Below are 24,345 nucleotides of genomic sequence, written 5' to 3'. Positions count from 1 at the left end.
GGGATTCCCCAGTCCAGCAGAGAGCAGCTTCACTCCTGAATCCTTCAGGTCATTGTTACTCAGGTCCAGCTCTCTCAGGTGTGAGGGGTTTGACCTCAGAGCTGAGACCAGAGAAGCACAGCCTTGCTCTGTGACTCCACAGCCTGACAGCCTGACAAAGAGATCATCATGATTTCACCAACACACTGTTCATTTAACGAGTAGTGTAGAAGGACAATGGTAGATGCATTTGGTTTATTCTCTCAAACATATAGATTAATATTCTGTGAACATCAAAGTATTGATTCAATGTGTTTATCAATAGTATTATTATTATATTATACATTATACATTATATATATATATATGTATTATAATACATAATTTTCTCTATACCTAATATTTCTTCCTGATGATTAGTACTTAAACATCATTTTATATACTCACAGCACAGCTCTGGAGGCTTTGACCACTGGCAGCAGCCTCAGAAGACCTTTCTCTGAACCAGAGTATTTCTTCAGGTCAAACACATCCAGCTCCTTTTCTGAAGTCAGCAACACAAAGACCAGAGCTGACCACTGTGCAGGTGACAGTTTGGCTTCAGAGAGACTTCCTGCTCTCAGGTAGCTTTGGATCTCCTCCACTAGAGAATGGTCATTCAGTTCATTCAGACAGTGGAACAGATTGATGCTCCTCTCTGGAGAGGGATTCTCCCTGATCTTCTCCTTGATGTACTTGACTGTTTCTTCATGGCTCTGTGAGCTGCTTCTTGTCTTTGACAGTAGACCTCGTAAGTGCTTCTGATTAGACTCCAGTGAGAGGCCCAGAAGGAAGCGGAGGAAAAGGTCCAGGTTTCCCGTCTCACTTTGTAAGGCTTTATCCACAGCACTCTTGAAGACTATATTTTCAGGCTTGTCTCTGAACAGCGCAGAAAAGTTCCTGGACATTGACTGTGTTTTGGCCATTAGATTCTCATTGTTGTTGATGAATGAGAGGAACACATATACAGCAGCCAGAAACTCCTGAATGCTCAGATGAACAAAGCAGTACACCTTGTCCTGGTACAGCCCACATTCCTCTTTAAAGAGCTCTGTGCACAATCCTGAGTACACTGAGGCTTCATTGACATCAATGCCAGCCTCGTTCAGGTCTTCTTCATAGAATATCAGATTGCCATTCACAAGCTGTTGAAAAGCCAGTTTTCCCAGTGACAGAATGCTCTCTTTATTCCAGTGTGGACCTGTCTCTTCTTTCCCAAGATACTTTTCATTCTTCTGTTTGGTATGAAACACCACAAGGTGTGTGTACATCTCAGTCAGAGTCTTGGGCATCTCTTCTCTCTTATGTTTCAGCATGTGTTCAAGGACTATTGCAGAAATCCAACAGAATATTGGAATGTGGCACATGATGTGGAGGCTCCTTGAAGTTTTTATGTGTGAGATGATTCTGCTGGCCAGGTCCTCATCACTGAATCTCTTCCTGAAGTACTCCTCCTTCTGTGGGTCATTGAACCCTCGTACCTCTGTCACCTGGTCAACACACCATGAAGGGATCTTATTGGCTGCTGCAGGTCGGGTAGTTATCCAGAGGAAAGCAGAGGGAAGCAGATTTCCCTTGATGAGATTTGTCAGCAGAACATCCACTGAGGTTGACTCTGTGACGTTACAACAAATCTTGTTCTTCTGGAAGTCTAGGGGCAGTCGACACTCATCCAGACCATCAAAAATGAACAGAACTTTGTACTTGTCGTAGTTGGAGATCATTGATTCTTTGGTTTCCTTTGAGAAGTGATTGAGAAGTTCAATCAAAGTGTGTTTTTCCCCGTTCATCAAATTAAGCTCCCGGAAAGGGAATGAAAATACAAATTGGACATCCTGATTTGCTTTTCCTTCAGCCCAGTCCAGAATGAACTTCTGCACAGAGACTGTTTTTCCAATGCCAGCAACTCCCTTTGTCAGCACAGTTCTGATAGGTTTGTCTTGTCCAGTTAAGGGTTTGAAGATGTCGTTACATTTGATTGCAGTCTCTGGTCTTGCTTGTTTCCTGGTTGTTGTCTCAATCTGTCTCAGCTCATGTTCATTATTGACCTTTCCTGTTCCACCCTCTGTGATGTAGAGCTCTGTGTAGATCTTATTGAGAAGTGTTGGGTTTCCTTGTTTAGCGATCCCCTCAAATACACATTGAAACTTCTTCTTTAGATTAGACTTGAGTTCACGTTGGCAAATCACAGCAATCTCATCTGAATGAAGAAATAACACAGGTTATTAATATTACGTCTGTTTTTAATGCCTACAGTATTATAGTACTGTTATAAAGTTTAAATTATAATAATTCCATACATGAAGGGCACTTTTCGGCACTTGCCGTATGTTTGATGAGGATATTTCATATGTACGATCCCGATCCTGCGAGAGTTATTTAAATAGTCTGCCGGTCAGGGCCAGATCTTCCGGGAAGTCATCAAATGAAGTCTCTCGGACATTTGGTTTCCGTTTGATAAATTGTTTACATTTTGGTAATTTTTCCACTCTTCCCGGAAAATTCCACCAGATGGCGACTGGCTGCTTATTGCAAACGTACAAAACATCACCAAAGTGACATGGCCATTTCTCCTAAACGGAAAAGACTTTAAGACGAAACTCAGTGAGCACAGGTTTGGCCAAATGGGCATTTAGTCCAGAAGCAAGATGGCGTCAAGTCCTGAACGCTTTTTGAGTTAAGGCCCATTTTCTGGGATTAATGGTCAAAAATGGTAATAGAGCGTTAATTTGACCGCTTCATGTCAAAGTATCTACGTTGTAAGTAAAAAAGGATCCATTTACATATTGTAATTTACGAGAAACTGTACAATGTACATTTGGTGATGGTTACATTTTTTTTATTTCATCCAAAAATGTTATAGATCCAGTTGTGGCGTTCGGAGCTCTACGTGATTCCAGTGATTTTCTAAAATCAAACACACACACAGTCAGTGGGGAGAGACACAGTGTGGGGCTTACAGACACACAGAGCCTGCGTTCAAATTATCAAAGAACCATCAGACCTAGATCTCTGAAATTTTAGAAACCTTTTCTAGAGCTTAATTTGATAGTGCACAATGAGTTATTTAGCTCTACATGGTTCTCAGGCCGAGAAACAGCCTCATACATTTGAAATAAGTACAATTCATTTTGACCATCGCGAAAATGATGACATTTAGAAAAGTCCCAGAGTCACAAGACTAGGTACATTGAAACTGCCTCGGCCCATAGAGATGGTCCCGAAAGTTTCTGTCCAATAGTGGATTTTCAGCACCAATCAAGGTCGCTGCTCAGGCTCCAAATGACCTACCGAGCCAAAACTCGGGATTCATGGTCGACTCAGCTAGGCCTACATATAATGTCAGAATTGGACCCACAGCTAGAACGTAACTACGTGTTTTACGTTTTTATTATGGTTTGAACTGAAGGCACTTTGAATTTGGCTTCTAAAAGAGTTGGACAGAGTGGGTTTGGTTTCAGTTTGTATCAGTTTGGTGTCAGAATGATATCTTATTGACTGATGGAGCCTGACTTGATGCCTGACTTTTGTCCATTTGAAAATTGACATGAAGTAATCAACACCAACGAGCGATGGAGAGGAACCAGAATCACTGCCCGGCCATCCCGAATTCAGTCAACTGGGCATTTCTGCAGTATTTTAGAGCTTGTCAAATTTGTGATGGTAAATGCCCATTGATAGACATTGCAAATGGACAGTACATTTGCAATAAGTTTAAACACTGATAAACCATCACCAAATTGACATGCAGAAATCAACACCAACGAGAGATGGAGAGGAACCACTATCACTGCCCGGACATCCTGAGTTCAACAGGCTAGTCAATTGGGCATTTGTGCAGTATATTAGAGCATGTCAAATTTGTGATGGTAAGCCCATTGCCCATTGTAAGACTGCAAATGGACAACCGTGCACGTGGTGATCGGTTTCCAGGAGCACATTAAATTTTTTTTTTAATGCCTTTAGGAGAGTGCAAGGGGTCCATGGAACCCCCACCCATGCCCATCCAATATAAATGAACCATAAATGGTCAATTTGGACGTTTTTTTTAATCTATTAAAAAAAACAACAGTACCACTTCTCTCTCAATGCACCAAATTCTTACTTCCTATAGCTTCCTATGATCAAACATGACAAATAGACCTTCTAGTTTAACTCAGGGCTTAACACAGGGATATATATAATTTTGTCAGTAGAAATGCAATTTGGACATTTCTTATGTCATTTGGACATGGTTCACTTACTTTTTCATTTGGAAACCAACTTGGAAACCGACTTCCTATGATCATATATGGCAAATGAACATAACATCCTGATTTAGCACTTTCAATACTTATATATGGCATTTGGACATTTCTTATGCCATTTGGCCATGGTTCACTGACTTTTGACTTCCTATGATTATACACTGCTCAAAAAAATAAAGGGAACACTTAAACAACACAATGTAACTCCAAGTCAATCACACTTCTGTGAAATCAAACTGTCCACTTAGGAGGCAACACTGATTGATAATACATTTCACATGCTGTTGTGCAAATGGTATAGACAACAGGTGGAAATTATAGGCAATTGGCAAGACACCCCCAATAAAGGAGTGGTTCTGCAGGTGGTGACCACAGACCACTTCTCAGTTCCTATGCTTCCTAGCTGATGTTATGGTCACTTTTGAATGCTGGCGGTGCTTTCACTCTAGTGGTAGCATGCGACAGAGTCTTCAACCCACACAAGTGGCTCAGGTAGTGCAACTCATCCAGGATGGCACATCAATGCGAGCTGTGGCAAGAAGGTTTGCTGTGTCTGTCAGCGTAGTGTCCAGAGTATCGAGGCACTACCAGGAGACAGGCCAGTACATCAGGAGACGTGGAGGAGGCCGTAGGAGGGCAACAACCCAGCAGCCGGACCGCTACCTCCGGCTTTGTGCAAGGAGGAGCAGGAGGAGCACTGCCAAAGCCCTGCAAAATGACCTCCAGCAGGCCACAAATGTGCATGTGTCTGCTCAAACAGTCAGAAACAGACTCCATGAGGGTGGTATGAGGGCCCGACGTCCACAGGTGGGGGTTGTGCTTACAGCCCAACACCGTGCAGGACGTTTGGCATTTGCCAGAGGACACCAAGATTGGCAAATTCACCACTGGCACCCTGTGCTCTTCACAGATGAAAGCAGGTTCACACTCAGCACATGTGACAGACGTGACAGTGTCTGGAGACGCCGTGGAGAACGTTCTGCTGCCTGCAACATCCTCCAGCATGACCGGTTTGGCGGTGGGTCAGTCATGGTGTGGGGTGGCATTTCTTTGGGGGGCCGCACAGCCCTCCATGTGCTCGCCAGAGGTAGCCTGACTGCCATTAGGTACCGAGATGAGATCCTCAGACCCCTTGTTAGACCATATGCTGGTGCAGTTGGCCCTAGGTTCCTCCTAATGCAAGACAATGCTAGACCTCATGTGGCTGGAGTGTGTCAGCAGTTCCTGCAAGAGGAAGGCATTGATGCTATGGACTGGCCCGCCCGTTCCCCAGACCTGATTCCAATTGAGCACATCTGGGACATCATGTCTCGCTCCATCCACCAATGTCACGTTGCACCACAGACTGTCCAGGAGTTGGCGGATGCTTTAGTCCAGGTCTGGGAGGAGATCCCTCAGGAGACCATACGCCACTTCATCAGGAGCATGCCCAGGCGTTGTAGGGAGGTCATACAGGCACGTGGAGGCCACACACACTACTGAGCCTCATTTTGACTTGTTTTAAGGACATTACATCAAAGTTAGATCAGCCTGTAGTGTGCTAATCCACTTTAATTTTGAGTGTGACACCAAATCCAGACCTCCATGTGTTGATACATTTTATTTCCATTGATCATTTTTGTGTGATTTTGTTGTCAGCACATTCAACTATGTAAAGAAAAAAGTATTTAATAACAATATTTCATTCAATCAGATGTGTTATTTTAGTGTTCCAAAGGTATGTTCATATGGTTGTATTATTTACAAAAAATCGAAACAATTTCGAAAAACGGTCCAGAAAGCAGTTTTTTAGAGGGAGTTGTATTTTTGAAAAAATAAAATAAAATAAAAAATTTGACCCTTATGTCCATTGACAATATGAAAATGTAGGGTGGCGCGCTCTCGCTATCTATGATATTTTTGCTGTATGACAATCGGCATTTGCCATCAGCTTTGAATGATCTGCCGTCCATTAGAGTAGTTTGCGATTTTGTATATGTTTCGTTCAATAACTTGCTAACTAACTTTCATTTTTTGTCCGGGGGTTTTCCCACTTCTCATAACTGACTACCATAATACATTACAGACTGGTGTGACTGATTATATTATTATTATTGAAGGTATTATTAATGTTTTCTCTCTCTGACTCTCTCTCTCTCTAAATAAATCATCACAACACATCCCTGCAGCTACTTGATGAGGTCACTAGGTGTGTTGGACCATGCTGGTCATTTATGAACATTTGAACATCTTGGCCATGTTCTGTTATAATCTCCACCCGGCACAGCCAGAAGAGGACTGGCCACCCCACATAGCCTGGTTCCTCTCTAGGTTTCTTCCTAGGTATTGGCCTTTCTAGGGAGTTTTTCCTAGCCACCGTGCTTCTACACCTGCATTTCTAGCTGTTTGGGATTTTAGGCTGTGTTTCTGTACAGCACTTTGAGATATCAGCTGATGTACGAAGGTCTATATAAATACATTTGATTTGACTAGGTCTCTCTCTCTCTCTCTCACCCTCTCTCTCTCCCGCACCTGCACCCTCTCTCTCTCGCCCTCTCTCTCTCCTGCACCCTCACTCTCTCTCTCTCGCTCTCTCTCTCTCTCTCACCCTATCCCTCTCTCTCACCCTCTCTCTCTCTCTCTCTCTCTCTCTCTCTCTCTTTCTCTCTCTCACCCTGTCCCTCTTTCACCCTCTCTCTCTCACCCTCTCTCTCTCTCACCCTCTCTCCCATCTATCTCTCTCTATTTTTAGGCTGCTACAATATCATTGAGTTACACAGGTACTTTAGCTGTACTTTAGCAACAGCTATTAAATGTTATAAAACATCATTCAACATGAGGCAGACAGCTCTTACATTTCTCCAGTGTGTCAGCAAGCTCCTTCTGGTTCATTTTCCTGAGGATGTGCAGTGTGATCTTTAGAGCCCCCTCTCTGGCACTGCTCTCCTGCTTCTCATCTTCAGCGTCCACCACTTCCTTATCCTGCAACTGACTCTCAAAGCCTTCTGGGAGTTCTGGACTAAGAATCCTCTTGAACATCTTCAGCTCGTTCTTCACAAATGTCATAATATTCTCTTCAAGCAACTGAAATAAATCAAGTAAATAAGTTAAGCAAGAGAATAAATGCTTTCTCATTAACACATTAATGAATGATTGACAGATCAACTTTACTTGAGGTAAACAAAAACAAATGTACATAACAGGACCACATACACTGAATATGGAGGCCAGGTCTGTTTGATGACTCTGGGAAGACTGACCACTGAGAATCTCTGACTCTGATCTCTCCTGTTGGTTTCTGTGGACAAAACATGAGATTATATCTTCTCATCCAGGGAGTGCACGCACACACACACACACACACACACACACACACACACACACACACACACACACACACACACACACACACACACACACACACACACACACACACACACAGGGAGGGAATGTTGTGTTTGTTTAATATTGTTGTTTAAAACCACTTATGGATGATGCGAATTTTCGCAGCTTTTTGTTAAAAATCGCTATTTGTAAAAGTTTATAGGCAATTTTTGTAATTTTAAAAATGACGTTGCGTCTTGTAAAATGGAATATTCCTGGATCAGACCGGTCTAAGGAGAACGACATTTTGGCTATACAATGACGGATTTAATCGGGAAAAAGACCCAATTGTGATGTTTATGGGACATATATAGGAGTGCCAAGAAAGAAGCTCGTCAAAGGTAATGAATGTTTTATATTTTATTTCAGCGTTTTGGGTAGCGCCGGCTACCGCAAAATTTGTCGTTTTAGGTGACGTTCCAGTACTTTGGGGGTGCATGCTATCAGATAATAGCTTATCATGCTTTCGCCGAAAAGCATTTTACAAATCTGACTTGGTGGATAGATTCACAACGAGTGTAGCTTTAATTCAGTACCTTGCATGTGTGTTTTAATGAAAGTTTGAGTTTTATCAAACACTATATGTGGCACTCTTGAAATTTCCGCTGATTTGATCCCCGCAGAGGGAGCTAGTCCCTAACAAGATAAGGACTATGAAAATGGAAAAAAAGGATTAGCCTATGGATTATGAAAACAACAATAGAAATGGGAAAATGGGAGAGGAGAAATGACTAGAGACAGTGTTGTTTAACTCACTGACCATGACCCATGAGTTCTTCTTACCTTTGTTCAGTAGAAACGTCTCCCTCTCTAAAGAATATAGGTAGACCCATAGACTTGTCACTCTTCATGGACAAACAGCTAGGTACAGGGGAAGCTGGTCTCTCCTGCTGGATTGGACTTCAACACAACAGAGACAAACATTACATCTCTCATCTACTCTGAGCTCAGATGGGGAAACATAAGAAGAGTTTCATTCCAAAAAGCTATTTATCCATTTTCAGAAATGTTCGTAAATGAGCTTTTATTGTTTAAAGAAATTATGAAAGAGATTGGTGTGTTTTTTAAATATCTATCTCTTGTCTTTAATATTCTGAGGTTGTTTATTCGCAATATCAGATATTAAGATTATGTTTTATAATGCTGGTATACTGAGGTTGAGGTTCTGACTGGTGATAATTGCTACATACAGTGGGGCAAAAAAGTATTTAGTCAGCCACCAATTGTGCAAGTTCTCCCACTTAAAAATATGAGAGAGGCCTGTAATTTCCATCATAGGTACACTTCAACTATGACAGACAAAATGAGAAAAAAAATCCAGAAAATCACATTGTAGGATTTTTAATGAATTTATTTGCAAATGAATGTGGAAAATGAGTATTTGGTCAACTACAAACAAGCAAGATTTCTGGCTCTCACAGACCTGTAACTTCTTCTTTAAGAGGCTCCTCTGTCCTCCACTCGTTACCTGTATTAATGGCACCTGTTTGAATTTGTTATCAGTATAAAAGACACCTGTCCACAACCTCAAACACGCATGAGGTTGTAAGTAAGAAGAAAAATTCCCAGGACAGGCTTAATTTCTTGTTAACCTCTTGAAGCTAGGGGGCACTATTTTTTGGGGGGAAAAATAAAAATAAAAATAACGTTCCCAAAGAAAACAACCTATTTCTCAGGACCAGATGCTAGAGTATGCATATAATTGACAGCTTAGGATAGAAAACACTCGAAAGTTTCCAAAACTGTAAAAATATTGTCTGTGAATATAACAGAACTTATATTGCAGGCGAAAGCCTGAGAAAAATCCAATCAGGAAGTGACTCTTATTTTGAAACCTCTGTTTTCCTATGCATCCCTATTGACCATTGAAAGGGATATCAACCAGATGCCCCTTTCTGTGGCTTCCCCAAGGTGTCTACGGCCTTTAGACTTAGTTTTAGGCCTTTATTTTGAAGAATGAGCGTAAACGAGTGATTTTTGCGCAAAACAGAGAGGCAGCCATATTTCCTCCCGGTCCTAGTGAAAAGCCAACTGTCCCGGTTGATATATTATCGAATAGATATTTGAAAAGCACCTTGAGGATTGATTATAAAAACGATTGCCATGTTTCTGTCAACATTATGGATCTAATTTGGAATTTTTGTCTGCGTTGTCGTGACTGCTATTTCTGGTGGATTCCTGGGCATAACGCACCAAACTAACGGAGTTATTTGGATATAAAAAATATCTTTATGGAATTAACTGAACATTTGCTGTCTAACTGGGAGTCTCGTGAGTGAAAACATCCGAAGATCATCAAAGTTAAACGGTTAATTTGATTGCTTTTCTGATTTTCGTAACCAAGCTTACTGATGCTAAGTGGAAATAATGCTATGCTAGGCTATCGATAAACTTACACAAATGCTTGTATTGCGTTCGCTGAAAAGCATAATTTCAAAATCTGAGACGACAGGGTGATTAACAAACGGCTAAGCTATACTGTTTCGCTATATTTCACTTGTGATTTCATGAATATGAATATTTTCTAGTAATATTTTCGACTGTAAATGATATAATTATTTACAGTTTAGCAGATGCTCTTATCCAGAGTGATTTACAGTAAGTGCTTTCAACTTAATTAAGATAGCTATGTGAGTATATATATATACCCATCTAAAATCTATTAGTTAAAAATCTGAGAACAGTAATATTGAAGGCTCCCATAAGCAACCATTTCTGATTAAAAACAAATGTGAACATTTTTGGAAATAGCATTTTAAAATAAACTCTTAATAGTTCATTAACACAACTCTCATCTCACCTCTTAGCTTTGGTGTCATGTTCCCCAGAGAGTCTCATTTTAGAGGCAGGGCCCCCCTCCTCTCTCTCCCCAGAGAGACTCATTTTAGAGCACTGACCCCTAAACAGAGATCCAGCATGTTGGTTGTGGTTAACAGTAATTCTTGAATGTCAATTGTTATAATTTATTAATGATCTCTTATAAAAAAAAATACTAAGAGACATATCGAAACAGTCAGGTGATTTAATGCATCACATGAATATGTAGTTGTGAAATGTCATCTCCATGGTAACTGTCAACAATAATAATAATAATAATAATAAGTCACTGTTTGTTAAGGTAGTTATAGACAGTACAGCAACACAAGGCCATGTCTCACACTTATTTTTATTAAAATAAAGTAGGCTATTTATTGTCTTTCAATCTGTTGTTTTCTAAAAGTATCTGAGAATATAGACAGAAGGGCTAAAACTGACACAATTGATCTGAGGAGGAAATCATTAATCCATTCAAAGTTTATTTGCAACAAGTAAGAGATTTTAAATTATGTAAAGTAGACTAGGTTATAATGTATAGTAGTGGGTTGTTAGTGATATGTAGATGTTATATTATGTAAAGTAGACTAGGTTATAATGTATAGTAGTGGGTTGTTAGTGATATGTAGATGTTATATTATGTCAAGTAGACTAGGTTATAATGTATAGTAGTGGGTTGTTAGTGATATGTTATATTATGTAAAGTAGACTAGGTTATAATGTATAATAGTGGGTTGTTAGTGATATGTTATATTATGTAAAGTAGACTAGGTTATAATGTATAGTAGTGGGTTGTTAGTGATATGTTATATTATGTAAAGTAGACTAGGTTATAATGTATAGTAGTGGGTTGTTAGTGATATGTTATATTATGTAAAGTAGACTAGGTTATAATGTATAGTAGTGGGTTGTTAGTGATATGTTATATTATGTAAAGTAGACTAGGTTATAATGTATAGTAGTGGGTTGTTAGTGATATGTTATATTATGTAAAGTAGACTAGGTTATAATGTATAGTAGTGGGTTGTTAGTGATATGTAGATGTTATATTATGTAAAGTAGGCTAGGTTATAATGTCTAGTAGTGGGTTGTTAGTGATATGTTATATTATGTAAAGTAGACTAGGTTATAATGTATAGTAGTGGGTTGTTAGTGATATGTAGATGTTATATTATGTAAAGTAGACTAGGTTATAATGTATAGTAGTGGGTTGTTAGTGATATGTTATATTATGTAAAGTAGGCTAGGTTATAATGTATAGTAGTGGGTTGTTAGTGATATGTTATATTATGTAAAGTAGACTAGAGAGAGAATAGAGTAGATGTCACGGGTCAAAATTTTGATTGATGACCCTATGTGAACTCTATGTGAACCCTATGTAGTGATGACGTGTGCATGTCTTCTGGTCAGGCAAGCCTGGTTAGGTGGGGGCTATGGGGTGAGTAAGGGTCCATTTGACAGGCCGTTAATGATTGATGACCCAAGCCTGATAGACAAGCCTGGTTAGGTGGGGGCTATGGGGTGAGTAAGGGTCCCTTTGACAGGCCGTTAATGATTGATGACCCAAGCCTGATTTATGACCCTATGTAATGATTTATGACCCTATGTCCTGTAGAAGGGTGCATGCCCTGGGTTGAGTAAGGGACCATGTGTCAGGTCAACCTGTTACTGTTTCTCACGGTTTGGGTTGGTTAAGGCCCCTTATAAAGCCGCTGAACAATACCTGTTTAAGAGTGCACAAGATCTTAAGAATAACCATGGAATTTGGGATCGGTACCAAAGCAGTGATGACTGTAACAACTGAAACAGGCCTTCGGGTTGCCCATAGAGCAAGGGCAAAGTATCAACCAGCAATATATGATGCGCCAAAAAAACGTTTTTTAAATGTGTATAGAACCCAAATACCGCCAGCAAATGCTCTGACAGATCAAGTGTTGATGTCTAATGGCCAGCAGTGGGGGTATCGGTTTGATTACCTGGCCTGTAGAGTGACCCTCTATACGGTAGATGAAGGAGAAGAATATACAGACCAGACTGTAGGCTTGGAATATGGTGTTGAAGACTGGTCGGTTTTTCGCAAGGTTGTGTGTCCTGAACTGAGCCTTATCACCAAGGGGTATAGTGTGTTCACGGGCCACGAGACCCGTTGGGAAGGTACCCCGGACTCCTCAGGACAAATATTTCACAGGGTGAAAATACAAAGAAAGAATGGCCGACCGTGCGGCAGCGTGGAGTTCTATATCGGCACCGAGGCAATCCGAAACCACAAACTTAGGGGTGGTGGCCTGACTGGGGATACCCGACTGCGTCTGCTTATTCCTTTTAACAGTTGGGATGTACTGGAATTGAAAATGTTGCAACCGTTGGATGCTCTCTTTGTACAGAGCCAACAGCGTCAGAGCCTTGTTCATTTAAAGAAGTGCATAATATATACGAATCGTAAAGATTACGATGCAAAAGAGCCTCAAGAAGATACAGCGTCAGAAGAAAACTAAGTAAGCGGATGCTTTAACCCCGCCCCCCCAGATACCCAAGGGCCTTGTTCTACAATAAAAAGAAAAAAAGCAGACAGTTCTTCATTTCAGCATACACCATGGATCTCTAGACCATCTACGAGGAAGCCACTACGTCATGGGGGCCCGACACTAAAGACTCTATGCCACGAAGCCCTACACTCTACGCACCCCTGGCAAGACCCGTGACACCCCCGACATTTACCCAGCCTGAGGATGTGTTTGATGGGGTGGCCAGTACTGTTTTTGTGGATACAATCAAGGCCTCTGTAGCTACACTTTTAAACGTGGTGATTGGCGAATATATACGAGAAAAATGCATCGGCTGTGAGATCAATCATCCCAGCCAGCGTCGTCATCCTTGCCTCTACGACCCTCCTAGATACTACTTTTTCAATCATTTTGAGGAGCTGGTGAAAAGACTGTGGTCCTGCCGTTTTATACCAGCGCTGGTCATCGCCCTGGAGTCTATGGGTATTGCGCCGTCTATCCCTAGAGTTTACGGGGTAACCGAAGCCTTCCTACATGAACTGAAGGAGGCCCTCTTCATCCATGAGAAACTCAAAGAAATCCGACACACCCTGGTGGACGACAACAAATACAGGGAAGCTGTGATGGCTGATGTGATGCTTTTCTGGCTCAATAAATCCCAAGAGACCGAGTGACATTTTGTTTATTTAGAGCTATGGGTAACTATGTGTCTACGATGTTTGAGCGAATAAATACATTTTTTCTTTTGAGAGACCTTACAAATGTTATGCATCAGATTATTGAAAATAAAGTGAACAATGTAAAGTTCTACACAACCCACAATACAGGGGTTATTGTAGAGCGTGTGTTAAAAATGGAGCAAATCATGAAACATGTCCGACATACGGGCGAGAGTTTACAATGGTCACATATGGTATCAAGGCTTGTTGAGGATTCTGAAGAACTAGAAATAACTTTGGCTAAGATTTTACATTATTTGTTTGAACCACCCTTTAATGTGAATGTGTATCATATTTGTTGTTTATATACTTATATATCAGACGTGTGTGTTTTAAAAATTCAGCGAAACAAACCTGTAAATCTAAACAATATATACAGGGTGTTGCATGCTGTGATTGTTGAGAAAACGGGGACTTGTATCTTGCAACAAATCCTGAATTGTCTGTATACGTAATAATTGTTGCATTCTTAAAATAAAAATTCACAAACTGAAATGTTGTCGTTATATGAAAGTGGCTCATTACAGTTATTGTACCTCAGAGAGGCAAGAAGGATGGCTGAGCAGCTGTTGAAAAACATATATTATAATCCCTCTAACCCCGGGTCTTATGGGGGTAAAGAGCGTTTACAGAGAGCTATAGTCGAAGAAACAGGTAGTCTGTTAAGCGATGCTAAAGTGAATGAATGGTTATCAGAGCAAGATGCCTACACTCTACATAAACCTGTAAGAAAACATTTTCCAAGAAATAGAGTTTTTTCTACGCATCCATTATCCCAATTTCAGGCGGATCTATGTGACATGCAGTCCCTTGCCGATAAAAATGATGGAAATCGCTACATGCTAACGGTTATAGATATTTTCTCTAAATTAGCCTATGTAAGGGTGTTAAAAAATAAGAGCGGGGCAGAGGTGACCAGGGCCTTTGAATCGATCTTGAAGGCAGGAGGCGCCCCCAAGAAAGTGCAGACGGATGGCGGAAAAGAATTTTTTAATCAAACATTTCAGAAGCTAATGAATAAGTATAATATAGTACATTTTGCTACAGGCTCTGATTTGAAAGCTTCGGTTGTGGAACGCTTTAATAGGACTTTGAAAGAGCGGATGTGGCGCTATTTTACAGCTCACAACACCAACCGATATACAGACATAGTTCAGGATTTAGTAAACGGTTACAACCACAGCTACCATAAGACTATACGTATGAAGCCCTCGGAGGTCTCTTCGGAAAACTCTTTTCAAGTCTTTAAAAATATGTATGGTTTGTTCCCACTTCGCCGTAAGAAAAAAATGACTTTTAAATTCCTAGTGGGTGACTTGGTGCGTATATCAAAGTTGAGGGGTGTTTTCGACAAAAAATACGAACAAGGCTTTAGCTCGGAGTTGTTTACCGTTACCGAATGTCTGCCACGCATTCCGCCGGTCTACAAATTAAAAGATTATGACGGGGATCTTATAGAGGGATCTTTTTATGAGAAGGAATTACAGAAGGTCCAGTTGGGTAAAGACAAAGTCTTTCACGTGGAGGAGATTCTAGATCAGAAGAGAGAAAAGGGTAAAAAATGGTTGCTGGTCCGCTGGAAAAACTGGCCTCAAAAGTTCAACAGTTGGGTATTGGAGCAGGATGTGGTGGAGGCAACGGGGGTTAATTTAAACCCCTAGTCATGATAACTAGCGCATCATTCGCGTGTACACAGTTGGGCATCATGGAACACAGCGGCTTCTACCTGACTCTCCCCAGTAATGCGTCGGCACAGATATATCGTAATAATCAGAGTTCGAAGTATACAACCAATTTTCCAAAGCCTATAGAGTTATCAGAGGCTTGGGAAGTAGGTCTCAGCGAGATTACATACCCCCATAGTTGGTATAATATCAAAGCTAAGGACCGTGATTTTTATTGCAAAAGGTTCTCGGAACCTGCGAAACTTATTAAGCTTAAAAAAGGTTTCTATAGAACCGTCGACAGGATCGTCTCAGAGTTGAATGAACACCTAACCCTGAACAAGATGGAAATATTCCTATTCTACAATCCAATCCATAAAAGGATACAAATCTCAGGGCCTGCTAACGGAGGTATAAAGACCAGCGGTAATTTATCCTACATGTTGGGGATGGGTCCCAATAAATGGACGTATGTGAACGATAAATTATTCCCATTCCCTGCGGATATACATGCAGGCTTTTACAACATATTTGTCTATACCGACATCATAACCTATCAAAGGGTCGGAGACAGCTGTGTGCCCCTCCTGCGAACAGTTCATATAGACGGCAAGGATGGGGACATCGTCACTGTCAATTATGACAAGCCGCACTACGTACATGTCAGCAAGAACTATATTGAAAACATTCTGGTTGAGCTTAAAACGGATCAGAACGAAAACATTGAATTTACTTATGGTAAAACGATTGTAAAACTCCACTTTAGACCCACCAAAACCTCTCTACATATATAATAGCTGTATTATATTTATAAACATAATACAAATAAAAGGGTTATGGAGCACCATCAGCTCGACCCTAACCGTTATGTTTCATACTATGTGGATCAAGTGGGTAATGGACTACCAGGATATCATGGAGCGCCGACAATGTATGGTTCGGGGATAGGAGGTATATTCCGTAACCTCTTCAGGATGGTTTTACCGTTTATGAAGAGAGGCTTCAGCATAGCCAAACCACATTTAAAATCAGCGGCTAAAAATATAGTAAGTGAGGTTGTAGCCAATGCTATGACCCGAAGGGCGTCACCAGAGGTGGAGCATCAAGAAGGCTCGGGGCTTATGATATTGTCTCGAAGGCCAAAAAAGAGACCCCCTGGTTTAAGGCGTAGACCTGCACCTAAAAAGCGTCGGTTAACTGTTAAAAGAACCTCAGTAAGTCAAAGACGGGGTAAAGTGAGGAGGTCTGTACCAAAACAGGCTAAAAGAATACTAGGAAGTATTTTCTAAAAGAATAAGTGACATGGCTCTTTTACATCGAATGTCCTCTGAAGCTATAAAGACAGAACTTGATCTTTTCACGGCACCGTTAACGCAGCATTCAATAGATAGATCCAGTTATGTGGAGATAGCCCCTCTCTCTGCTATTACCGATAACGGGCCTATCGAATTTTTCATACCAGGCCATGGTGACAACTATCTGGACCTCAACAACACCTTGGTGCATTTACGTCTAAAAGTGACCAAAAGAGATGGGTCTAATATTGCAGACGATGCCAAAGTGAGTCTCATTAATTACCCCTTGGCCACCATTTTCTCCCAAGTTGATGTGACTTTGGGTGAACGCCTAATCAGTCAAAGCAGCGCTACATACCCTTATAGAGCCATCATGGAGTGTTTACTAAACTACTCCGAAGACACTCTCAAAACCCAATTTAGCGCCGGGCTGTTTAGCAAGGATACTGCAGGAGCCTCTATGGAATCGACAGACCCTTCCACCGGTGCAAACAAAGGACTAGCGGCACGAGCTCGCTACTGCGCCGAATCTCGAGAGTTTCATTTGCTAGGCCCTATACACTCTGACATTTTCTTTCAAGAACGGTTACTCTTAAATTCGGTTGATTTAAGATTAAAATTAACCAGGGCCAAGGATGATTTTTGCCTGATGTCTCCCCAAGACGGGGATTTTAGTTTGAAAGTGTTGGGGGCAACCCTTTTTATTAAAAAAGTATCTGTATCTCCGGCCGTGCGCCTGGGTCACTCACATGCTTTGATGAAAGGAAATGCCCTTTACCCTCTCCAAAGAATTACCATGAAAACCTTTAGCATACCTGTGGGCAGTAGAATCTGCAGTCAAGAAAACCTATTTCTAGGCCCTTTACCTAGATATGTGGTTATAGGTCTGGTTGATCACGCCTCTAATACGGGCAGTTTAGATAAAAACCCCTTTAATTTTCAGCACTTCAATGCAGAGTATGTAGCGCTCTGTCAGGACGGACGTCAGGTTCCGGCGAAGGCTTTCCAACCACAATTTAATAACAACATATCTGTGCGAGAATTTTACAATCTATTCCTGGCTACAGGGCGACATCTAAAAGATCTCTCTTTACCTATTGACAGAAATGATTTTGCAGAGGGTTACACATTGTATGCTTTCAATTTATCACCTGATGATGACACCTCAGGAAATCTGTCTGTGGTGTCCCAAGGTAACCTCAGGCTGGAAATGCGTTTCCGTACACCTTTAGCCTGTACAGTTAGCATGATTGTTTACGCATGCTCTGATTCAATCTTGGAAGTGAATGCCCGAAGACAGGTCTTAGTGGATTATTATTAAGGACCTTTGAACAAAGACATGAATACCCAAGAGTTGGACGGGCTCATGAGCCGCTTGATTGGAAAACAATTTTGTGGAGTGTTGGCTTGTGATGAATTACCTATGGAGATATGGTCTGAGAGGCCTGCAATGTTTATTGTCAATACCCATCCTAAACACATGCCTGGTGAACATTGGCTAGCTATGACATTAGAACAGGAAGGTGGACGAAAAATCTCAACTTTTTTTGATTCCTATGGCTTTCCCCCCGGTTTTTCACATTTCCCTAAATCTATTAAAGATTTTTTGACCCTAAACGGTACAAAGATCTACTACAACATCAAACAAGTGCAAGATAACCTTTCCACTACATGCGGTCACCACTGTGTATTTTACCTGTGCCAAAGAGCCCGGGGAGTTTCTTTTGAAGATGTTATGTCTCTTTATAAGGATGATTTAAGAAGTAATGATAACCTTGTATCTTGTTTTGTTAGAAAATATCAAAAGTGTTCAAATGTGTGTCCTTTAAGAACGCGTAATCAAGGCGTATGCTCACGTCATATGTTTCAAGAATGCCACAAATGTTAACTTGCTTATTTTTCAAATAAAAAATTTATTGAATTTAATCATAGTCATTCAAAAGTCATTTTCAAAAGTCTAACCACGCCGAGAGATCGGGTTTAGGAAAAGGTCCTGAGACGTTCATGGGAGTAAATGAGTTAGCATCATCGCTTTCATATGGGGCCGGTGTCGTTGGGGCATCTTTAGGGGTGCTGTATCTCGTTGAAGGCTTTTGTTTTAAAGCTTGAATCTGTTGACGAAGCTTATGGTTGGGTACACCGGAGAGGGGGATGTTGAGGATTGCCAGGGCCTTAAGAAACTGACGCCAGCCGGGAGGCCTTCGGTCATCAGCAACCTTGTGGGCAGCCGTGGTACTTTTAAGCAAGTCCTGCATATGGGACCCCCTAACCACAGAGCCCTGAAGGATAAACTCTCCAGAGTCGTTCCAAGCAGCTATCCCCTTTGAGTCTTTTATCTTGTTCATAATGTATTTAACATTCTTCCTGTTACGTAAAGGCACATGTGTCAGTAGGTCATGCATAACTTTATCTTCAAATGGCATTTGAGCTTCACCCGACATATTATCGCCACTAGGTAAGATCGACGGTACAGGCCTTACAGGGGCATGGCTATCGTTAGGTTCGACATCTGTTAAAGGGTCCGGTAGGGAAAGGGTTAAATGGTTAGTCTCTCTCTCCCCTTGCTTTACCCGAGTCAAATACCTTTGCATTAGGTTTGTGTATTTTTGAATCTTATCATAGGGGTTCAATCCTTTTCGGTTCAAAACATCCTTCATGGCCATATCCAAATCATTTTCCGCTGTTTGTCTGATATCTTCAGGACCCTGCATTTGTTTTTTAAGTCTATCCAACTCTTGTTGAGGCACCAAGTACATTTTAGTGGCCATCACACCCCGTGTTCAACCACCACGTCTGGCCGCAATAAGGCTGGTGATGAAGGGCACGGCTATACTGAGTAAAGGTAGAAGAAAACCCCCAGACTGTTGTATACTATGTCTTTTCTTTTGAAGACTGGCCCTTTTATTGGCAAAGAGTTTGATCGTTGTCTTTTGTCTCCTTAATTTTTTCAATTGGTTCAGGGTGAGTGGAATGCGTCCTTTGAGAAGATTCAAAGCAATCTCACATAGGGCTAATATGAGATCTGAAGAACAGCGACCCAAGACGGCCTTCCGTTCTTTAGCTGTAGAACCTACTAGCCTTCTCAAGAGGGGGAGGTTTCTTTTTAAACGCAGAGACATAGCGTTTACTTTTTAGGAAGGTATGCAGCAGGCCTCTCCCCCGGAAACAGCCCTGTACGTAGCCTAAGGTGTTCTGGAGTATTTGCTTTTAAATCCACGATTAAATAAGAAAATGGCTCTTTGGTAGCGTCCTCATAGCTCTCCATAAAGTATGATTTCCGTCCAGGGTACATCTGCTGAGCTAGAGTGCTAATTTGCAGTTTGTCTCTAGGATTTTTAAACAATACCATGTAGTTGGCATTCAAGCTAATGGTCCGACTATTTTTACCTTGGTGAAACACATTCTGGACCAAGTAAAGCACGGACAGGTTTCTATGATGAGTATATTGGGTAAAAGCTCGTGCAATTTCAGGGTGTTCGCTACCAGCAAATAGCATATCGTCCAAAACCAGCAGATTATTTACATGTGGGGGGAGAAGTTCATCATCAGACAGAGAATCGGGTATTCCTTCAACAAACTTGATTTTTATTGTCTTCAATAATTCATCATACAGAGGTTGGTAACATGAATAACACCATACAATATTGTCAGGCTTTTGAGATAACACATGTTCAGAATTCTCTAAAATACTTTTTACAAAAAAAGTTTTGCCACTGTTTGAAGGTCCTGCAATTAATGCTGAAAAAGGCAATTGTAGCCGGGGGTCAAAACCCTCGACAGCAGTCATAATATCTTAAGCTTTAAGACACACTGGGGCTTGTAGCATAAGTCAGTAGCCAAAGGGCAATGTGGTACCGTCAGGCAATAGCTGTCTCTTGTCATAGACTACCCTGAATCTTTTAGTGAGTGGTGCGTTTCTTAGATGGAACCCCTTTTTATCCCTCACTATTTTGTTGTAGGAGCTCAAAATCTCCAAGTCACTATTCTTGTCCTTTACGAACCCCTCGACCAAGCGCGTGATTGATTCCAAGTTTACACGCGGTGCATTTTCATAGTTTTGAGTCACGCCTTTGGCTTTCAACACCACGTGATTGGCTTTAGTCCTAAAAGCATAGCTTTTTGGACCACATGAGGACCATTCTGTAATATGGTCACCCTCTTCGAGTTCACTCGTTAAACCCCCAAGATAGTTGCTAAGTGGGGGGGTCCAATCCCCCGGTTTGCTTACATAGACCACAGAGTCTGTGTCGTGGTAAAGAACCCGCCTCTGAAGCTGTTCCATGAGGGTGTACAGTTCAAGGCGGCCATAGGCTGTGGTAAATGCTGCAAGAAACACATTTACATTACCCGGGGGTAGAAACCACTTTTGGTGGCGCCTCCATTGCACCAAGGCAATGTCTTGACTCAAGAAGGAAAAATGTGAAATTTCGTATTGGTCCGAAAAAACAAATTCCAAAAATTCTTCGGGGTCTTTAATGATCGAAGTTGTTAGCATATTGCATCTCTGCGCTAATTTCCCCCAAAGGGAGTTCAAGTACAATTTCGACACATTTCTTTTGGTTTTGTTGACCTCTATTCTGTCAGGGTCAAGAAGTATGCCTTCTCTGTCATGGTAGTCTTGAATGTACTGGTCTTTACTTTCTTGATCTGTGACCGATGCAGGATAGCCTGAAGCCATCTGCTTGCATCTCAAGAAGGTTTTGATGTACTCTTTAAAAAGTGTGTCTGATTTCCTGGAAAAGTTCCACACTTCAAAGATTTTGGCCACACGATACCCCTTCTCTAAAGCCTTAGAGAATTCTACAGTGACCCATACACCGGTCAGGGCTCTTTCTTGATCTGTGTGATCACAGGGGTTTTCCTGGTTGTGGTTTTCACAGCATGTGCGACAAAGGGGAAAGAAAAGTTTTCCTTTAGGACCCTTGTAAGGCAACACAGGTATAAACAGCCCCCTAGGAGGGTAGACAGTCGCTTTGATTAAACCAAAATAATTTTGGGGTTCGTCAAAGTCGCTGTGAATAATTTCAGGATGCCCTATAGGATAGAATGAGGAACTCATTACATGAGGATATAGGGATGTAAAATCTACATAGCCTATTGTCTCGTCGGGTTGAGCTACATAACGCAATGTCAAAGCATTGGTCCGGCCTCCAAACAAGGCCTGTCGCGGTTCCAGGGGCTCTGGAGGGTCATAATGGGTAAGGAAGGCCTTAACACTAGGATCTACCTTTTTGAGGGCTGTCCATTCGTGCTCCCACAAAACCACAACTTTTAACCCGTAAGTAGCCTTTAAAGAATTCAGTTTGTCTTGAAACTCTTGGTACATTTCCCCAAAAGTCTTTTGGGTTAGGACACACAAGGTGTGGGGGACAAAGCATAATTTACAACCGTGGAAGAAACAACCGTTGTACTCATACACTGTCTCAACCCCGTCAATCTGTGTGTATCCATCTACATGGTAAGGCCCAAAAGCCTTCTCCCCCCGATTCAAAGCATGTTGGATAAAAATATCTTTATCCTGGGCCAAGTACTCCAACCATTGAATGGAACCACTAGAGTAGGCCTTGAATTGGCGTCGGTAGTTGTCTGGCGATGGGATAGCTATAGATTCAGGAGTTAGATAGTGTGTACGATAGGTTTTCATGCACGCTGATGCAATAGTTGTACAGCTCCAGGGGTCAATGCCCGCATCTTTGATTACCTCTTCTCTGAATCTGAGGCATCCTTCACGAAGTATAACAACGTCATTGTCACAGTATGATTCCATCTCTTTATGGAAATCAAAAGTGCCATGTCTTACGGTCTCGTACCATGTCATGAATCTCTCACGCTCTTTGGGAGACATTTGATCACACCCGTACATTTCGGGGGCTGGATAAGATCCTATATAATGTAGATTCTCCTCAGATGTGAAGAAATGAGGGAAATAGCCTTTGACAGAGTTTTCAAAACCCAAGGCCTCTGGCATTTGAGCCAATCTCATGGGTAAGAAGCTTAAGCTGTCAATGTATCTCTGTTTGAAGGCGGGGTCAACAAAGCATAATATTTTACTCCCTTGAGCTATGACACTGGGTGCCACGCCTTGCTGTATCAAAGGGTTCAGAAGCAGATAGGAGTCATAGGCCCTAGCATTGTGAGCTATAAACGTGAAGTTTCTGTACTGGGCTTTTCTAAAATGTTTTAGAAAGAGTCGGGCACAATCGGGTCCCTCGGCCGACCATTTTTCACCCTTGAAAGTCATGGTTGACACAAAAATAGGCAAATGAACCCCTGATTGCTGAGTTGTCTCAAAATCATAAAACACATATTTCTCTGTATGTTCATCTTCAGCCAAGGGCTGAATGTAACACTCATGTGTTACTTCTTGAACCGCTTCCGCGTCTCTGCTTTTCAAAGGACCTTTACAGATTGGGCAGTGTATAATTCCACAAACATGAGGTTTAGGGCTATCTATTTTAAGGTTGTAATTGCAATGACATTTTGGACATTTCTTGTTAATGTCACAACTGCTTACAGATTTACATGCCTTGGGATGCCATGTTTCAGTTTTGTGTTTTTCGTAACAGTAGGCCGAACGACATGTGCGGTGACAATCCGCACAGGGGGTCAAGTTTAGCGGCTGCATAGGGCAATGTTTATCCAGACATACTGAACAGTTGTAACGGCACGAGTGCCCCCCCATGCGTGTGTAGCCGGTATGACAGGCTGGACAGACATATGGCGCGCCTAAAAAGGCTGTGATGTTAGTTACGGCATAGTAATGCTCATTTTGCACATAAAAGTACATAGTCTTAGGATGTGGTTCGGGTATATTTTGGAACTTGAGGAGAGCGTCATTAGCCCTACTGTGGTACAAAACCACAATCTTGATGTTCAGAAAGTTTTCAAATTTGACTATGTCTGAGAAAGCCACAGCATCCTGTATACCGAGACCCACCGCAGTTTGTAGCTCTCGAGCTTTATGTAACGCGGCTTGATCCGTACATCCGGGGCTGAGTAAGTGGGCCAAACCTATGGCAAAACATAGCTTATTACCTGGATTGTGAACGTTTATGAGATAGGCCCTTTTATTGCTTATGATTTCGGACTGCATTAAACTCTCGAGCTTTCGTCTCTGACCCCCGCCCCCTTGTGGTTGGCGTACTAATTGTACTACAAGTTCGAGGGTCCTATCTGCTAGCACGTTTAAATTTGACTGTACAAGGCGTTCTAGCAGTTTAACAAATTGTTCAAGCTCTGCTTCACCATTCTGTAAAATAAGCGATACCTTGCTCTGTAGACTGTCTCCACAAATTTCCAACTGTAAGAGATCCCTAGGTTCGCTATAATCTCTAATCCTCGCTAACAGTTCATTCAAAGTGTCCATAAGCATTACGTAAAACACAGCATATTCCCGAATCTGACCCCCCCATGCGAAATTGAAAAACTGGCGAACCTCAATATTGTTGAATTTATTTCGACGCAAAACATGTACACTTCGATCAAGACCTCCCCCCTCCAGATTTACTAGGCAATTGTCCAACTGTTCAAAAACATCGTATTGGGTTTCAGACTCTTCGGACATTGGTGTTAAAGGCTGATTTATAGGTGTCTGGGGTGCCGAATTAAACCTAGCGCTCTCGTTCTGTACACTGATCTCAAGACCGCCCCCCTCCAGATTTGCTAGACATTTGTCCAACTGTTCAAAAACATCATATTGCCTTTCAGACTCTTCGGACAAT

At 41.6% G+C, this 24,345-nt stretch overlaps 1 long non-coding RNA gene across 1 annotated transcript; it reads right to left on the bottom strand.

Annotated features, from left to right (window-relative positions):
- Nucleotides 1-7,278: 7,278 nt before the first annotated feature.
- On the bottom strand, nucleotides 7,279-8,443 carry LOC116372094 (uncharacterized). The gene is made up of 3 exons (XR_004209116.1): nucleotides 8,412-8,443; nucleotides 7,458-7,542; nucleotides 7,279-7,328 (listed from the first exon to the last, which is right to left on the bottom strand). It is a non-coding gene; the product is annotated as an uncharacterized LOC116372094 (long non-coding RNA).
- Between the last annotated feature and the right edge of the window lie 15,902 nt (nucleotides 8,444-24,345).

Source organism: Oncorhynchus kisutch, unplaced genomic scaffold (assembly GCF_002021735.2).
Source record: "Oncorhynchus kisutch isolate 150728-3 unplaced genomic scaffold, Okis_V2 scaffold3909, whole genome shotgun sequence".
NCBI classification, from domain to species: Eukaryota; Metazoa; Chordata; class Actinopteri; order Salmoniformes; family Salmonidae; genus Oncorhynchus; species Oncorhynchus kisutch.
The sequence above is the reverse complement of the archived record's forward strand: the minus strand, read 5'-3'. Positions and strand labels throughout refer to the sequence as shown.